Source organism: Saccostrea cucullata, unplaced genomic scaffold (assembly GCF_032062105.1).
Source record: "Saccostrea cucullata isolate Sc308-1 unplaced genomic scaffold, CSIRO_AGI_Scuc_v1 ctg942, whole genome shotgun sequence".
Lineage (NCBI taxonomy): Eukaryota > Metazoa > Mollusca > Bivalvia > Ostreida > Ostreidae > Saccostrea > Saccostrea cuccullata.
Window position 1 is genome coordinate 84,536 of NW_026923157.1, and position 17,709 is coordinate 102,244.

Consider the following 17,709-nt stretch of genomic DNA (forward strand, 5'->3'; position numbering starts at 1 on the left):
TATATTTGTATTTTTTACACCATGCTTTATTCAGAAATAAACAAATATAAATGCTTGTTGTTTAATATTTGGAATATATTGGCCAATGTGGTGAAAGAAATCTGATAACAATCGTCTCTAAATCCCTACGACAACATTCAAAATGTCACCCGACACGGAAAGTAGCATGTTGGGTTGATCACAATCATACTACCGACGCGTCAGTATATCCTTTGATTCCCCTTTAATGTCTGCATTAGTAAAGCATCTTATTAACAGGTTACATCAAGATTTTACAACCAAGTTCAAAGGGACGATATGGCCACATTTTGCATGTGTGCTTAATCAGACATCCAACCATGTTGTCCTAAGTAACATGATGGATGTAGGAAACATTTGAAAGGTGAGAAATACGCCTCTATCCAAATGAAATATAAATTTCCATTGGCTGATTGGCTTACTTAACTATTTATAAGGACATCTCTGCTGTTATGCCGACTCGCGATGTAATCAAGAACATCTACGATGTTGTTGAGAAAAGTATTATATTCTGAAAAGACTCACACATCAATAAAATATACGAGGGTTGTTCGATATGTATTGTGTATTGTACGATATCTCAAAAGCAAATAGTCAAATGGACATAACATCCCTTCAAAGTATTCTCCGTGATTTGAAATACACAATTTTAATATCTGAATCCATTTCTGAAATGCGTCATGGTACGCTGATTTAGGTATACCTCTGAGGCACTGACTGACGGCTGAGCCAAGGGCCTGTCGGGACTTGTATCGACGACCAGATAGGAACTTTTTAAGTTTTGGAAAAAGGAAAAAGTCGCATGGTGCTAGATCCGGAGAGTATGGTGGGTGTGGCAAGACGGTAACCTTCTCAGACTTCAAAAATTGCTTCACAAGCTGATCAGATGTATGTGATGGAGCATTATCATGAAGAAGGCGAACATGCCTAAATCCCGACACAGGACGTCGTTTCTGATAATATTTCTTGAGCTTTTTTCAGTACAACATCTCGGTAATACCGACTTGTAAAAGTTTTGCCCTTCGGCGCCGGAATTTATACGGCTAAACCATCACAAGAGAAGAATATTTGATAAAGGACCTTCTTTGTGCTCATTGTCCTTTTGGTAACTACAGACCTTCTACCGTGTTTGGTTAGCCATAATGTGTTTCCAACTTTTCTTACTGGTTCGAAATAGTGAACCCATGTTTTGTTACCAGTAACTATGTTTGCAAATTGTCTTTGATTGAAGTTTGGAAACATTTTTAGCAGTCGCTTAGCGGATTGTATTCGTACCTTTTTTTGGTCATCTGTCAATACATGGGGTATCCATCTGGCAGAAATCTTTCGTACTTTCAAAATACGCTTCAAAATGAAATGCACCCGCGATAGCGATATGCCAACAGCTTTGGAAATATCACGAATCGTGTACCTGCCATCTTTTTTCAATTATTTCCTTGACTTTTGAGACATTGTCTTACCTGATACAGTCACAGGTCGACCCGATTTTGCTGCATCTTTGACGGACTCTGTGCCAGTCAGAAATTTCTGTCTCCACCTACGAACTGTCTAATAAGATACCTTATCAGACCCATAAACTTCTCCCAATTCAGTAAAAATCTGCTTTACCGAATTACCGAGTTTTGTGCGAACTTTTATATAAGCTCTAATTTAAATTTCTTCATTATTCTCAACCCGTTTCCCAACATTTTTACAACAGGAGTCAACGACTGGCTCTATTGAAATGACGATTATTTTATAACCATGTGTACTTGAAGGCTCGTGTTTATACTGTATGCAAGGTATTGAATAGAGTTATCCAGGTGTATAATTATCGATGAAATCGTGCAAGGTGTTATCGCGCTGTGGTACAATACACAATACATATCGAACAACCCTCGTACATGTATTGTACTTCTAGATTTTACATCATTTATACCCGCACTTTCTAAAGAAAGTTCTGGTATATTGTTATTACTCATGTCCGTCCGTCCGTCCGTCCGTCTGTCACACTTTTCTTCCATGAACTCCTCCTACATTTTACACAGTAGCTTAATCATCTTTTGGGAGATGGTTGGTGGTGTCATGTAGATGTGCAGTAAAGTTTTGGAATTTTGATTTTGCCCCGGGGGGGGGGGGGTCAAATGGGGGTCGAAAAATGACGTTTTTTTTGCAAAAAGTCCCGTCTTCCCTGAACTCCTTCTACATTTTACTCAGCAGCCTAATCACCTTTTGGGGGATGATTGTTGGTGTCATGTAGATTTGCAGTAAGGTTTCAGAATTTTGATTTTGCCCCAGGGAGTCAAATGTGGGTCGAAAAATGACGTTTTTTATGCAAAAAGCCCCATCTTCCCTGAACTCCTCTTACATTTTACTCAGCAGCTTAATCATCTTTTGGGGGATGATTGGTGGTTTCATGTAGATGTGCAGTAAGGTTTCGGAATTTCGATTTTGCCCCAGGGAGTCAAATGGGGGTCGAAAAATGATGTTTTTTATGCAAAAAGCCCAATCTTCTCTGAACTCCTCTTACATTTTACTCAGCAGCCTAATCATCTTTTGGGGGATGATTGGTGGTGTCATGTAGATGTGCAGTAAGGTTTCGGAATTTTGATTTTGCCCCAGGGGGTCAAATGTGGGTCGAAAAATGATGTTTTTTATGCAAAAAGCCCCGTATTCCCTGAACTCCTTCTACATTTTACACAGTAGCCTAATCATCTTTTGGGAGATGGTTGGTGGTGACAGGTAGATGTGCAGTAAGGTTTCTGAATATAGATTTTGCCCCGGGGGATCAAATGTGGGTCAAAAAATATCGTTTTTTATGCTAAAAGCCCTGTTTTCCCTGAACTCCTCTTACATTTTACCCAGCAGCCTAATCATCTTTTGGGAAATGGTTGGTGGTGTCATGTAGATGTGGAATAAGGTTTTGGAATTTTGATTTTGCCCTGGGGGGTCAAATGGGGGTCGAAAAATGATGTTTTTTTATGCTAAAAGCCCCGTCTTCTCTGAACTCCTCTTACATTTTACTCAGCAGCCTAATCACCTTTTGGGAGATGGTTGGTGGTGTCACGTAAATGTGCAGTAAGGTTTCGGAATTTTGATTTTGCCCCAGGGGGTCAAAAAATGACGTTTTTTATGCAAAAAAAGCCCCGTCTTCCCTGAACTTCTCCTACATTTTACACAGTACCCTAGTCATCTTTTGGGAGATGGTTGGTGGTGTCAGGTAGATGTGCAGTAAGGTTTGGAATTTAGATTTTGCCCCGGGGGGTCAAATGTGGGTCGAAAAATGACGTTTTTTGTACAAAAAGCCCTGTCTTCCCTGAACTCTTCCTTAATGTTACTCAGAAGCCTAATCATCTTTTAGGAGAGTTAAATATTTTGAAAATTATGTAAAACATCAACGTCAACGGGTAAAAAAAAGCATCGCATGCTGGGAAACACCTTGAATTCTTATGAGTAATTAATGTGCATTTCAAATGTGAGAGTCATATCTCATCTCAATCAAAAGTTATAAGCAAATGCAACATTTTTGAAAAGTAGATTAGGCTTGTCCGCTTCAAGGTCAAGGTCACAGAGTAAAAGTCATGATTTATTTAGAAAGGTCTTATCACAGGTAATAATATACATGCATTATAATATGAATGCCCTAACTTTTCTCTTTCAAAATGATGAATTTATAACAATTTAATTTTTTTGCAAGTAGGTCAAACTTCTAGGTCACATGTAAAAAAACCCCATGCCATTCTCACAGGTAAATACTAATACATAAGTTTAATATGAATGTCTCTTCTCATTCAGTAGATATGACCGTGATGACCAAGGTTAAATTTATTGAGACAGATGGACAGTCTGACATACAAATGTACATACATGTATTTGTATATGAATTGGGTAAAATTGGCCCAGTGGTTCTAGAGAAGTTAAAAATGTAAAAAATTTTCAGACAAACAGATGGACGACACGTCACGACAGACGTTATATGCTAAGGAAACCAGAAAAGCTCAAATGAGTGTTTTGAAAGGGTTACAATATGGTTGCAGTATTTGAAAGGCTGTTTTTTTTTCATGCAGAGATATGCATGACCAACATATTCATGTTTTATATTTTCTTAAGTAATTTGTTTGTTTGTTGTGAATACATCACTCTTGGGAATTTTTCCCTCATATGGAGACACCACCAAATAATTATGAAGACAAGATGTGTTTGTGAAACACTGATGTCCCTGTATGGAAGCCTATGGCGAAGGTTGAAGTTTCTCAAATATATGTCAAACTCAAAGGTCAAGGTCAAAGGGTTCAAAATGTTAGTATCAGAAGAATTCTTGTCACAAGGAATACACGTGTGAAATAAAGAAATCCCTAGTAATTCCTGTTAAAAAGTTAATTGCCAAGGTTAATTTTTTTTAAGTGGTTCAAACTCTAGGGTCAAGGTCAAACATATTTATACCTGTTAACAGTTTACAATGAATACACATGTTAAGCATGAAAGCCCTTGCACCTACTGATCAAAATTTAGGCCAAGTTTAAGGTTTGCTATTTTTCTTGTAAAAATGTGTATCCTAGGTCAAGTGATCAGAGGTAAAAATTAATGGTACCCAAATAAAAGGTCTTAATTGTCACAAGAAATAAACCTAAAAAAATGTGGAAGCCATTTGTATAGCCCATCCCACTTAAAACTTATGGGCAAGGTTATAATTTCTGCAGACAAATAGACAGACATAATATAAACACAAGAAACAAAATATGTATAATTAGTCAAATGGAAAAAAATATACTATTTAATTGGAATCACAAAATAGATTGTTATTTCAGGGACAGGGAGTGGGTAGGGAGATTGGAATCCCCCCATCCCCCCCCCCCCCCCCTGGAATTTGCTTTGTTATTTAAACAAGACTCTATACTGCAAATAAAAAATGACTTTGGACATCCTCCCCCTAACTTAGAAAACATTGACCACACTATCATTGTTTTTATTTTGTTTATTTGTTTTCAGTTTTTTTTTCTCCTGCTTGTCAGGAAATTCTGGGCTGGAATTTTTTGACTGAGATGTGAACCCCCCTCCCTACTCCCGAAAAAAAATTCTGGATCCGCACCAGTATTGGCAGTAACTGAATGTCACATCGACAACGGGAGATAACTTCACAATATGAAATTCGTCTAGTGTGGCATGCGATATTCTTTGACCCTTTTTGAACTTTAACCTAATCATTTGGGTTTATTTTACCCCCCACTATACTTAAACTTGTACTTACCGACTGCCATAGGTCTCGACAACTTCATAAAATATAAATCCAATTATAACACAAAATGAATTAATCCAATGCACATCAGACTGCAGTCATGTGCTAATTCTATTCGGCAAACCTTCATCGATTCCGTCACCTTATCAGATGGAGTGGGAATCGGACGAGGTGTGCCAAATGGTTAATCTAAAAATATGATAATGGGTGACGCAACGTGATGTGATGTAGAAATTTACATGTTAACATGTATAGTACAAGAACAAATTTTAAATTAATTCATAACAAACGATGTTTTAACAAAACTTTTCCATCTAGCTTATTCCAAAAAGTATGTGCTGTGTGATTGTGGTGTCGAGGGGGGGGGGGGGATTAGTAAATTTAAAAAGGTCCTATTATGAGCAAAACATTTATTAAAATCTAATTTACATCATTAATAGAATTCAAACTGGTATATAATGAATTAAGCATGTAAAATAAATATAAGAGGTTCTGAGTTATAGGTCATAGAATTTCATACTCAATTTGATGAATACATGTAAATTATAGAATTAATTTGACTTTTTCCTTGGAAAGCCGCCCAATATGTAGGAGCGTGTATTTAGAGGCAAACACCTTAGTGCGGGTATTACTGTCTCATGACAGCATCTAGTAGTATTTTTATAACTCCTCGCTTAAAAACTGGGATGGTTAATAGTGATCAGGATGTCCATGCGTCCGTTCTGTACCTCTGTCCGTCTACATATCTGTCGTATCTACACGTCCTCTTATTACCACTGAATGAAAATAAATGAGACTTTTACAGAATCTTTGTTACATAGTGCTATGTGCACAAGTCACTTATTCTACTTTTGATGGAACAATCCAAGCCAAAATATCCCTAGGCTTAAATACAAAAAAAAAAAAAAAAAAATCACCAATAGAAAGTTGAATATACAAACAGTAATATATGAATATTGAATTTTTATATTTTCTGGAAATGAAAGGAAAATATGTACTAACGTAAACATTCATTTCTAAAATGGTCAAGGTAATAATCCATACAACATCCACTATGCAATGAAAACAAAACAAACTAGTGCTGATTGTAACGGGGACCGTTACAGATGTTCCCCAAACGCTCCCCAACTCCCTTTTGGTGCCATATTCCCTGTAAGCTTCATTAAATAAAACGAAATCTATGCATTTGAGACTTTAACAATTTTTACCCAGAAGTGTACCAAGTTCATTCAAATTTTAGCATTGCACGCGGGCGCATTTAATGCATGTGCGTAATGACAATTTTTTTGTCTACACAATCTATATATTTCAATATACTAAATATTAAAGTATTAAATCCAAAAGTATAATGTTTTAAAATACGCTCATTCAAGTGTTTTTTTTTAATTTACTCATTTCACGTGCATGCACGTGCATACATGAGCATGGTGACCATAATTATTGTAGAAGTCCATTACACCTATCTATGTTCTAAATCCCACCCCGTTTGGTTGAAAACCAAGGAAGTAATAGCTGTTTTAAGTTTGAGCCAATCAGATTGCAGTCCAAGTACATGCACGTGCATACATGGGCATGTTGACCATACCTTATTGTAGAAGTCCATTACACCTATCTATGTTCTAAATCCCACCCCGTTTGGTTGAAAACCAAGGAAGTTATAGCTGTTTTAAGGTTGAGCCAATCAGATTGCAGCCCAAATACACGCACGTGTATGCATGTGCATGGTGACCATACCTTCTTGTAGCAGTCCATTATATCTATCTATGTTCCAAATCCCATCATGTTTGGTTGAAAACCAAGGGAGTTATACCTATTTAAAGTTTGAGCCAATCAGATTGCAGCGCACGTGCAAGCACCAGTTTTCATGAAAATTGCTATATACCATATTGTAGAATATCCTAATACATGGCAAAGTTCAAAATTTCAAAGGATTTTGTCAAAAAACAAGAAAGATATTGAGACATTAATTTCAGCCAATCAGAGCGAAGCGCACGTGCATGCGCGTGAGATCTTGCTATTTTGACCATGTCATATTGTCTATGTGGCTAATATATCCTAATATTATGAATTTCAAAGCATTTCATAAAAAATGTAAAAAGTTACGCTTGTATTCATTATATTGATCATTTCTCGTGTTGCACGTGCGCGCTCTTGCAAGCACATGCGCACAAAATGATCTTAGTTCCGCAAATCTACATAACATGTCTACTGACCCTAAAAACATTTCAACTTAGTCGGATGTGTAGTTTACGAGATCATTCGTGGACAAAAAAGTGCCCAGGAAGAAGAAAAATAATAATAACTAGATATGAAACTCGTTGCGAGCAACGAGAGGTCTTCCGTCCGATTTCGGAAAGAAAACGTAAAATCGAGCTGAAAAGAAAAAAAATAATTTCCACATGAAGAGGATTAAACACTAGTCGTCAGCATGAAAATCCAATACGCTTAATAGTACGCTATTGGGACCTCTGTTGCAAATCTACTTTTACATATATTTCCGAAAAAGTGCTTCTGACTTAGAATTATGTAAGACGGGTCAGTATTCAAAATTTACCATTTATGCTCAATAACTTGAATCACATCTTTGAGAAGAAAAAAAAAACGTTAATATAAACTCCATTAAGCGAACTTTCAAAGAATAGGTTTCTTACTTTTGTCTTTTCCAATAATCTAAATATGACACAAGTTTGCAAGGAAAAATCCGTGGTTAAGTTTTATACTTCCAACATTCATTGATATTCTTTTTTGAGAAAGTATTACTTATAACTATCATTTAGATCTGTTATTCCGTGGTGCACAAAAGATATTACATATCGAATTTCATTTGCACATTTAGTCTTTTCTTTTTCTACTTTGAGAACCAACAAATTACAATTATAGAAGACGTTAGTTTGAGACAGAATTGCAACGTAACTAGTGCTAATTGTAACGGGGACCGTTACAGATGTTCCCCAAACGCTCCCCAACTCTCTTTTTGTGCCATATTACCTGTAAGCTTCTTTAAATAAGACAAATTCTATGTATTTAAGACTTTAACAACATTTACCCGGAAGTGTACGAAGTTCATTCAAATTTTAGCATTGCACGCGTGCGCATGCCAATGCCTGTGCGTAATGACCATATCATTTTGTCTACACAATCTATATATTTTAATATACTAAAAATTAAAGTATTTAATCCAAAAGTAATAAAAAATATGCTCATTCAAGTGTTTTTGATTTTGTTCATTTCACGTGCACGCACGTGCATACATGAGCACTGTGATCATACCTTCTTGTAGAAGTCCATTACATCTATCTATGTTCTAAATCCCACCCCATATGGTTGAAAACCAAGGGCGTTATACCTGTTAAAAGTTTCAGCCAATCAGATTGCAGCGCACGTACACGCACGTGTATGCAAGTGCATGGTGACCATACCTTTCTTGTAGTAGTCCAATATATCTATCTATGTTCCAAATCCCATCCTGTTTGGTTGAAAACCAAGGGAGTTATACCTGTTTAAAGTTTCAGCCAATCAGATTGCAGCGCACGTACACGCACGTGTATCCATGTGCAGGGTGACCATACCTTCTTGTAGTAGTTCATTATATCTATCTATGTTTCAAATCCCATCCTCTTTGGTTGAAAACCAAATGAGTTATAGCTATTTAAAGTTTAAGCCAATCAGATTGCAGCGCACGTGCATGCACGTGTTTTCATGATAATTGCTATATATCATATTGTAGGATATCCTAATGCATGGCTATGTTCAAAATTTCAAAGCATTTCGTCAAAAAACAAAAAAGATATTGAGATTTTTGTTTCAGCCAATCAGAGTGCAGCGCACGTGCATGCGCGTGAGATCTTGCTATTTTGACCATGTCATATTGTCTATGCTACTAATATATCCTTATATTATGAGTTCTAAAGCATTTCATCAAAAATTTAAAAAGTTACATCTATATCAATTAAATCGGTCATTTTTCATGTTGCACGTGCGCGCTCTTGCAAGGACGTGCGCGCAAAATGACCTTCGTTCCGCAAATCTACATTACATGTCTACTGACCCTATAAACATTTCACCTTAGTCTGATGTGTAGTTTACAAGATCACTCGCGGACAAAATTTTCCCAGGAAGAAAAATAATAAGAACTAGTGCTAATTGTAACGGGAACCGTTACAGATGTTCCCCAAACGCTCCCCAACTACCTTCTCGTGCCATATTCCCTGTAATTTTCATTAAAGAAGGCAAAATCTATGCATTTAAGACGTAAATAACGTTTTCCCAAAAGTATACCAAGTATTTCAAATTTATGCAATGCAGGCGTGCGCATGTGATTGCATGAGCGTAATGACGATATCATCTTGTCTACACTATTTTACTCATATGCACGTGCACGCATGTGCATGATGGCCATACCTTCTTGTAGGAGTCCATTATGTCTGTCTATGTTCTTAATCCCATCCTGTTTGGTTGAAAAACAAGGGAGTTATAGCCATTTAAAGTTTAAGCCAATCAGATTGCAGCGCACGTGCTTGCGCCTGTTTTCATGACAATTATTATATATCTTATTGTAGGACATCTTAAAGTATGCCTATGTTTTAAATTTCAAAGCATTTTGTTAAAAAAGCAGAAAAGATATTGAGATTTTTGTTTCTGCCAATCAGAGCAAAGCGCACGTGCACACACGTGCATGCATGTGAATGGTGACCAAATCATCTTGTAGGAGTCTTTTATGTCTATCTATGTCCTAAATCCCATGCTGTTTGGTTGAAAACCAAGGGAGTTATAGTCATTTAAAGTTTCAGCCAATCAGACTGCAATGCACGTGCATGCGCGTGATTTCATGAAATATTTTATATATCATATTGTAGAACATCCTAATACATGTCTATGTTATAAATTTCAAAGCATTTCATCATAAAACAAAAAAGATATTAAGATTTCTGTTTCAGCCAATCAGAGCAAAGCGCACGTGCATGCGCGTGAGTTCATGCAAATTTGACCATGTCATCTTATCTACACAACTTATATATCTTTATATAATGAGTTTCAAAACATTTTATCAAAAAATATAAAAGTTACAACCATATTAAATATATCAGTCAGTTTACTCATTGCACGCGCTCGCACGTGCATGCGAATGCGCGCAAAATGACCTTCGTTCGGCACATCTACACAACATGCCTACTAACCCTAAAAAGGTTTTAACTTAGTTTGGTGAACAGTTTCTGAGAACACTTCCGGACAAAAAAGTACCGGAGAAGAAATAAGAAGAAAAAAGAATAATAATAATAACTAGTGCTAATTGTAACGGGAACCGTTACAGATGTTCCCCAAACACTCCCCAACTCCCTTTCGGTGCCATATTCCCTGTATGCTTCATTAAATAAGACAAACTCTGTGCATTTTTTACTTTAACAACGTTTTTCCAGAAGGATACCAATTATATTCAATTTTTAGCATTGCACCAAAGCGCATGTGAATGCATGTGCGTTATGACCATATCATCTTGTCTTTCAAGAGTATTTTCAAATATACTCGTTTCAAATGCACGCACGTGCGTGCACGTGCATGTTGATCATACCTTCTTGTAGGAGTCCCTTACATCTATCTATGTTCTAAATCCCATCCTGTTTGGTTGAAAAACAAGGGAGATATAGCCATTTAAAGTTTCAGCCAATCAGATTGCAGCACACGTGCATGCGCGTAATTTCATGATTTTTTTATATCATTTTGTAGGATATCCTAATGCATGACTATATTTTAAATTTTAAAGAATTTCGTCAAAAAACAAAGGAGAAATAGCAATTTAAAGTTTCAGCCAATCAAATTGCAGCACACGTGCATGCGCGTGATTTCATGATTTTTTTTTCTATATTATTTTGTAGGATATCCCAATGCATGACCATATTTTAAATTTCAAAGAATTTCGTCAAAAAACAAAGGAGATATAGCCATTTAAAGTTTCAGCCAATCAGCTTGCAGCACACGCACATGCGCATGCTTTCATGAAAATTCTTATATATCATGTGGTAGATCATTATAATGTAGGACTATGTTCAAAATTTCAAAGGATTATGACAAGAAACAAGAAAGTTATTGATACTTTAGTTTCAGCCAATCAGAGCAAAGCGCACGTGCATGCGCGTGAAATCTTGCTATTTTGACCATGCCATCTTGTCTATACTACTAATGTATCCTTACATTATGAGTTTCAAAAAATTTCATCAAAAAATAGAAAAGTTACGGCAATATCCATTATATTGGTAATTTCACCTAATGCACGTGCGCGCTCTTGCAAGCACGTGCGCGCAAAATGACCTTTGTTTGGCAACTCTACATAACATGCCTACTAACCCTAAAAAGGTTTCACCTAAGTCGGATGTGTAGTTTACAAGATCACTCGTGGACAAAATTTTCCCAGGAAGAAGAAAAATAATAATAATAATAATAAGAAACAGAGTAAAAACAATATGTTCCCCAACTTCGTTTGGGGAACATAATAATAATAATAACTAGTGCTAATTGTAACGGGAACCGTTACAGATGTTCCCCAAACGCTCCCCAACTCCCTTTATGTGCCATATTCCCTGTTAGCCTCATTAAATAAGACAAACTCTGTTCATTTTTGAATTTAACAACATTTTCCCAGAAGGATACCAATATTCAAATTTTAGCATTGCACTCAAGTGAATGCATGTGCGTTATGACCATATCATCTTGTCTACACTATCTATATAGTTTAATATAGTATATATTAAAGCATTCAGTCCAAAAGTAATAAAAATCACTCATTCAAATGTATTTTTAATTTTACTCATTCCAAATGCACGCACATCCGTGCACGTGCATGATGATCATACCTTCTTGTAGGAGTCCCTTACATCTATCTATGTTCTAAATCCCATCCTGTTTGGTTGAAAAACAAGTGAGTTATAACCATTTCAAGTTTCAGCCAATCAGATTTCAGCACACGTGCATGCGCATGATTTCATGAAATATTTTATATATCATATTGTAGTATATCCTAATTCATGACTATATTTTAAGTTTCAAAGAATTTCGTCAAAAAACAAAGGAGATATAGCCATTTAAAGTTTCAGCCAATCAGATTGCAGCACACGTACATGCGCGTGATTTCATGAATTTTTTCTATATCATATTGTAGGATATCATAATTCATGACTATATTTTAAGTTTCAAAGAATTTCGTCGAAAAACAAAGGAGATATAGCCATTTAAAGTTTCAGCCAATCAGATTGCAGCACGCGCACATGCGCATGCTTTCATGAAAATTCTTATATATCATGCTGTAGATCTTCATAATGTACGATTATGTTCAAAATTTCAAAGGATTATGACGAGAAACAAGAAAGATATTGAGACTTTAGTTTCAGCCAATCAGAGCAAAGCGCACGTGCATGCGCGTGAGATCTTGCTATTTTGACCATGCATCTTGTCTATACTACTAAAGTATCATTACATTATGAGTTTCAAAAAATTTCATCAAAAAATAGAAAAGTTAAGGCAATATCCATTATATTGGTCATTTTACGTGTTGCACGTGCGCGCTCTTGCAAGCACGTGCACGCAAAATGACCTTCTGTTGGCAACTCTACATAACATGCCTACTAACCCTAAAAAGGTTTCACCTAAGTCAGATGTGTAGTTTACAAGATCACTCGTGGACAAAATTTTCCCAGGAAGAAGAAAAATAATAATAATAATAATAATAATAATAAGAAACAGAGTAAAAACAATATGTTCCCCAACTTGTTTGGGGAACATAATAATAATAATAATAAGAAACAGAGTAAAAACAATATGTTCCCCAACTTCGTTTGGGGAACATAATAATAATAATAAGAAACAGAGTAAAAACAATATGTTCCCCAACTTCGTTTGGGGAACATAACTACGACGTGACAATCCAAGTATTCCTTTACATTTCATTTATCCTTATGTCACCTTCGTTCAAGCAAACGCTAAGCTGCCTCCGTAAACCCCTATTGCGAAATGTTGGAGTTGTCAGAGAGAGCCGCCATTTTGGACCCGCTTCAAATTTTTAAATGCGAATATCTCGAGATGGGATTTTTCAATTCTAAAATAAATTGCATATTTCACATTTCTCAAAAAGTCTCTATTATCCATATAAAAATCAAAGAAAAATAATGAAAAACAAAAAAAGTTGAAAATTTTGATATTTTTAATTCGCTTCCGGTAGCGACCGGAAGTACTGAAGACTCACGAAAAGGACATTCCGCATATCTAGAAGTCATGCCCTATGTTCTCCAACAAGTCTCCAGTTTATATCTTTAGTAGTTCTTTAGATCTCGAACTGACAAAATTTCATTTTAAAATCAGGAAAATGGCCATAACTTGGCACCGAAAGCGAGTTGTTCCAAAATTCTTCTAAATGTAACAATGGCATATAAGAGCGCATTATCCCTGAAAGTTTGATGAAAAACCGATGAATAGTTCTCGAGATATCGCGTGCACAAAATTTGTCTAAAAAATAAGAATAATAATAATAAGAAACAGTAGAATCACTATAAGGTCTTCCGTGAAGACGGAAGACCTTAACTAGTGCTAATTGTAACGGAAACCGTTACAGATGTTCCCCAAACGCTCCCCCAACTTCATTTTGATGCCTCATTCCCTCTAAGCTTCATCAAATAAACTAAACTCTATGCATCTTAAACTTAAACAACGTTTTTCCTAAAGTATACCAAGTATATAGCAATTTTTAGCAGTGCACGTGCGCACACTTGCATGCATATGCGGAATGACAATATCATTGTATCTACACTATTAATTTATTTTAATGTACTTAATATCAATGCATTTAATCAAAAATTATTCGAAAATACGCTAAATCAAGTGCATTTGTAATTATACGCATTGCACGCACGTGCATGCATGTGCAAAATGACCATACATTCTTGTAGGGGTCCATTAAAACTATGTTCTAAATCCCATCCTGTTTGGCTGAAAAGCAAGGGAGTTATAGCCATTTAAAGTTTTAGCCAATCAGATTGCAGCGCACGTGCATGCGCGTGATTTTATGAAAATTATTTTTTATCATATCGTAAGTTATCTTAATGCATGACTACGTTTTAAATTTCAAAGTATTTCGTCAAAAAACGAATAAGATATTGAGATTTTTGTTTCAGCCAATCAGAGCGAAGCGCACGTGCATGCGCGTGCGTTCATGATACTTTGACCATATTCTCTTGTCTATAATACTAATATATTCTTATATTCTGAGTTTCAACACATTTCATCAAAAAATAGAAAAGTTACGGCTATATCAGTTATATTGGCCATTTTACATGTTGCACGTGCGTGCTCTTGCAAGCACGTGCGCGCAAAATGACCTTGATTCCGCAAATCTACATAACATGTCTACTTACCCTAAAAAGGTTTTACCTACACCAGATGAACAGTTTACAAGATCATTCGCGGACAAATAAGTACCCAGGAAGAAGAAAAATAACTAGAAAGTCTGCTATTGCAAGCAATAGCATATGTCGCCCCGTACTGGACAAGACTTTCATTTTTATCATCACTAAAACAATGGTCCATTTGCTAAGCTTGGACAACCATCGAGTCGTATCAGTCCTTTCCGTTGGAAACGGAAGACCTTAATTGGGTACATCCCATTTTATTTTTAGAATCGGTAGGAGAAGAAAGTAGTGCAGGAAAAAATTACAAGTTCCTAAATTTGCAGACTTGCATAAAAGAAATTGGGCAGATGTACTGAACTGAGCCTCATACTTGCTAATTGGCAGTATCTTTCCCACCAAAAAAGCTTGGCAAATGTAATTTTTTAAGAAGATCAGCCGAATTATTTTGTGTATTATAACGCCAGTTAGAACTCTGAAATTTCACTTTCATTTTTAGAGGTTCTGCCGGAAAACGAATCTGACATGCCACCTTCAATTCGAGCATTTCTGCATTGTACAGGGCTGATGTTTCTTATGAGATGATAAATCATGTGTAAACTTTCTCAGTTTAGCGGAATCGTGAACATTTTCGGCGAGATGAATGTTTTGTTTACAGTAGTGATCAAGGCTTAGCGCACTTGTAGGAGCGGATCCTAGGATTTATGAATGAATAAAAACTATGGAAATGACGTACCAATTTTCTAATTTATACTTGCACTATCTAATGAAATTAATAATATACAAGTTATAGATATACCAAAAAATGCGAAATGCTAATAAATGCAGTTGACAATCGTTATTTTATATATAGATAAAATAAAATAATTATAAAATCTAGAGACAAGACAGAAGAAGAATGAAGGTTGGCAAACTATGAAATCACATCAGGAGAACTGAATTTTATGAATGAAACTTTTAAAACGTTACTTGTAAGTTGTATATGTTAGATATGTGTATTTTAACTGGCAGTGCGCTTCAAAAGAGGGGGGGGGGTCGTCTTGAACATAGTACCTTACGTTTGAACGGTAAGGGCTAGGGCTTTCGTATTTCAAATATGTAATCCTTGTGAAAAGAACTTTTATTGGACACGAAGAACTTTGACCCTTTGACCTAGACCTTGGAGAACACATGTGTACATCTTAACCTTTTTTCTGTTTCGTTTCTATGACAACTGTGAGCGACTCATCACAATTATTTTAAAAGTAAAAATCACTTTGACGCATTGCAAGGAATTAACATTGAAAGTTTCAAAACGATTGCTTGAGTAGTTATTGAGAAAATCGAAATTAAAGAATTTTAACATTCCCCTGGTTTCCATGGCAATAATCGAGTATTTGAAAATTTTAAATGCAAGGCGCACAACTACAGATACTAATCATTAAAATAAAAAGAGTTTCATTACGAACGTTTAAGGGACCAGAGAGAACACTCTCGGACAAAATTCGTCGCTTTTTACAGGTTTCCATGGCAACGGTAGACATATTGGAACTGAACGACCTCACTGCACAACTACAACCAGTGATCGTCCTTTGAGGAAAGTTTCAGGAAGATTGCCCCAGCCATCTCCGAGAAACAGCCTGGATAAAAAAAACATGCGTACAATATCAATATGTCGTCCCCGACTTCGTTCGGGGCGACATAATAACTCCTGAATTTTTCACATCAATAACTCCTGAATTTTCCCCTTCAATTCGAGCATTTCTGCATTGTACAGGGCTGATGTTTCTTATGAGATGATAAATCATGTGTAAACTTTCTCAGTTTAGCGGAATCGTGAACATTTTCGGCGAGATGAATGTTTTGTTTACAGTAGTGATCAAGGCTTAGCGCACTTGTAGGAGCGGATCCTAGGATTTATGAATGAATAAAAACTATGGAAATGACGTACCAATTTTCTAATTTATACTTGCACTATCTAATGAAATTAATAATATACAAGTTATAGATATACCAAAAAATGCGAAATGCTAATAAATGCAGTTGACAATCGTTATTTTATATATAGATAAAATAAAATAATTATAAAATCTAGAGACAAGACAGAAGAAGAATGAAGGTTGGCAAACTATGAAATCACATCAGGAGAACTGAATTTTATGAATGAAACTTTTAAAACGTTACTTGTAAGTTGTATATGTTAGATATGTGTATTTTAACTGGCAGTGCGCTTCAAAAGAGGGGGGGGGGGGTCGTCTTGAACATAGTACCTTACGTTTGAACGGTAAGGGCTAGGGCTTTCGTATTTCAAATATGTAATCCTTGTGAAAAGAACTTTTATTGGACACGAAGAACTTTGACCCTTTGACCTAGACCTTGGAGAACACATGTGTACATCTTAACCTTTTTTCTGTTTCGTTTCTATGACAACTGTGAGCGACTCATCACAATTATTTTAAAAGTAAAAATCACTTTGACGCATTGCAAGGAATTAACATTGAAAGTTTCAAAACGATTGCTTGAGTAGTTATTGAGAAAATCGAAATTAAAGAATTTTAACATTCCCCTGGTTTCCATGGCAATAATCGAGTATTTGAAAATTTTAAATGCAAGGCGCACAACTACAGATACTAATCATTAAAATAAAAAGAGTTTCATTACGAACGTTTAAGGGACCAGAGAGAACACTCTCGGACAAAATTCGTCGCTTTTTACAGGTTTCCATGGCAACGGTAGACATATTGGAACTGAACGACCTCACTGCACAACTACAACCAGTGATCGTCCTTTGAGGAAAGTTTCAGGAAGATTGCCCCAGCCATCTCCGAGAAACAGCCTGGATAAAAAAAACATGCGTACAATATCAATATGTCGTCCCCGACTTCGTTCGGGGCGACATAATAACTCCTGAATTTTTCACATCAATAACTCCTGAATTTTCCCCTTCAATTCGAGCATTTCTGCATTGTACAGGGCTGATGTTTCTTATGAGATGATAAATCATGTGTAAACTTTCTCAGTTTAGCGGAATCGTGAACATTTTCGGCGAGATGAATGTTTTGTTTACAGTAGTGATCAAGGCTTAGCGCACTTGTAGGAGCGGATCCT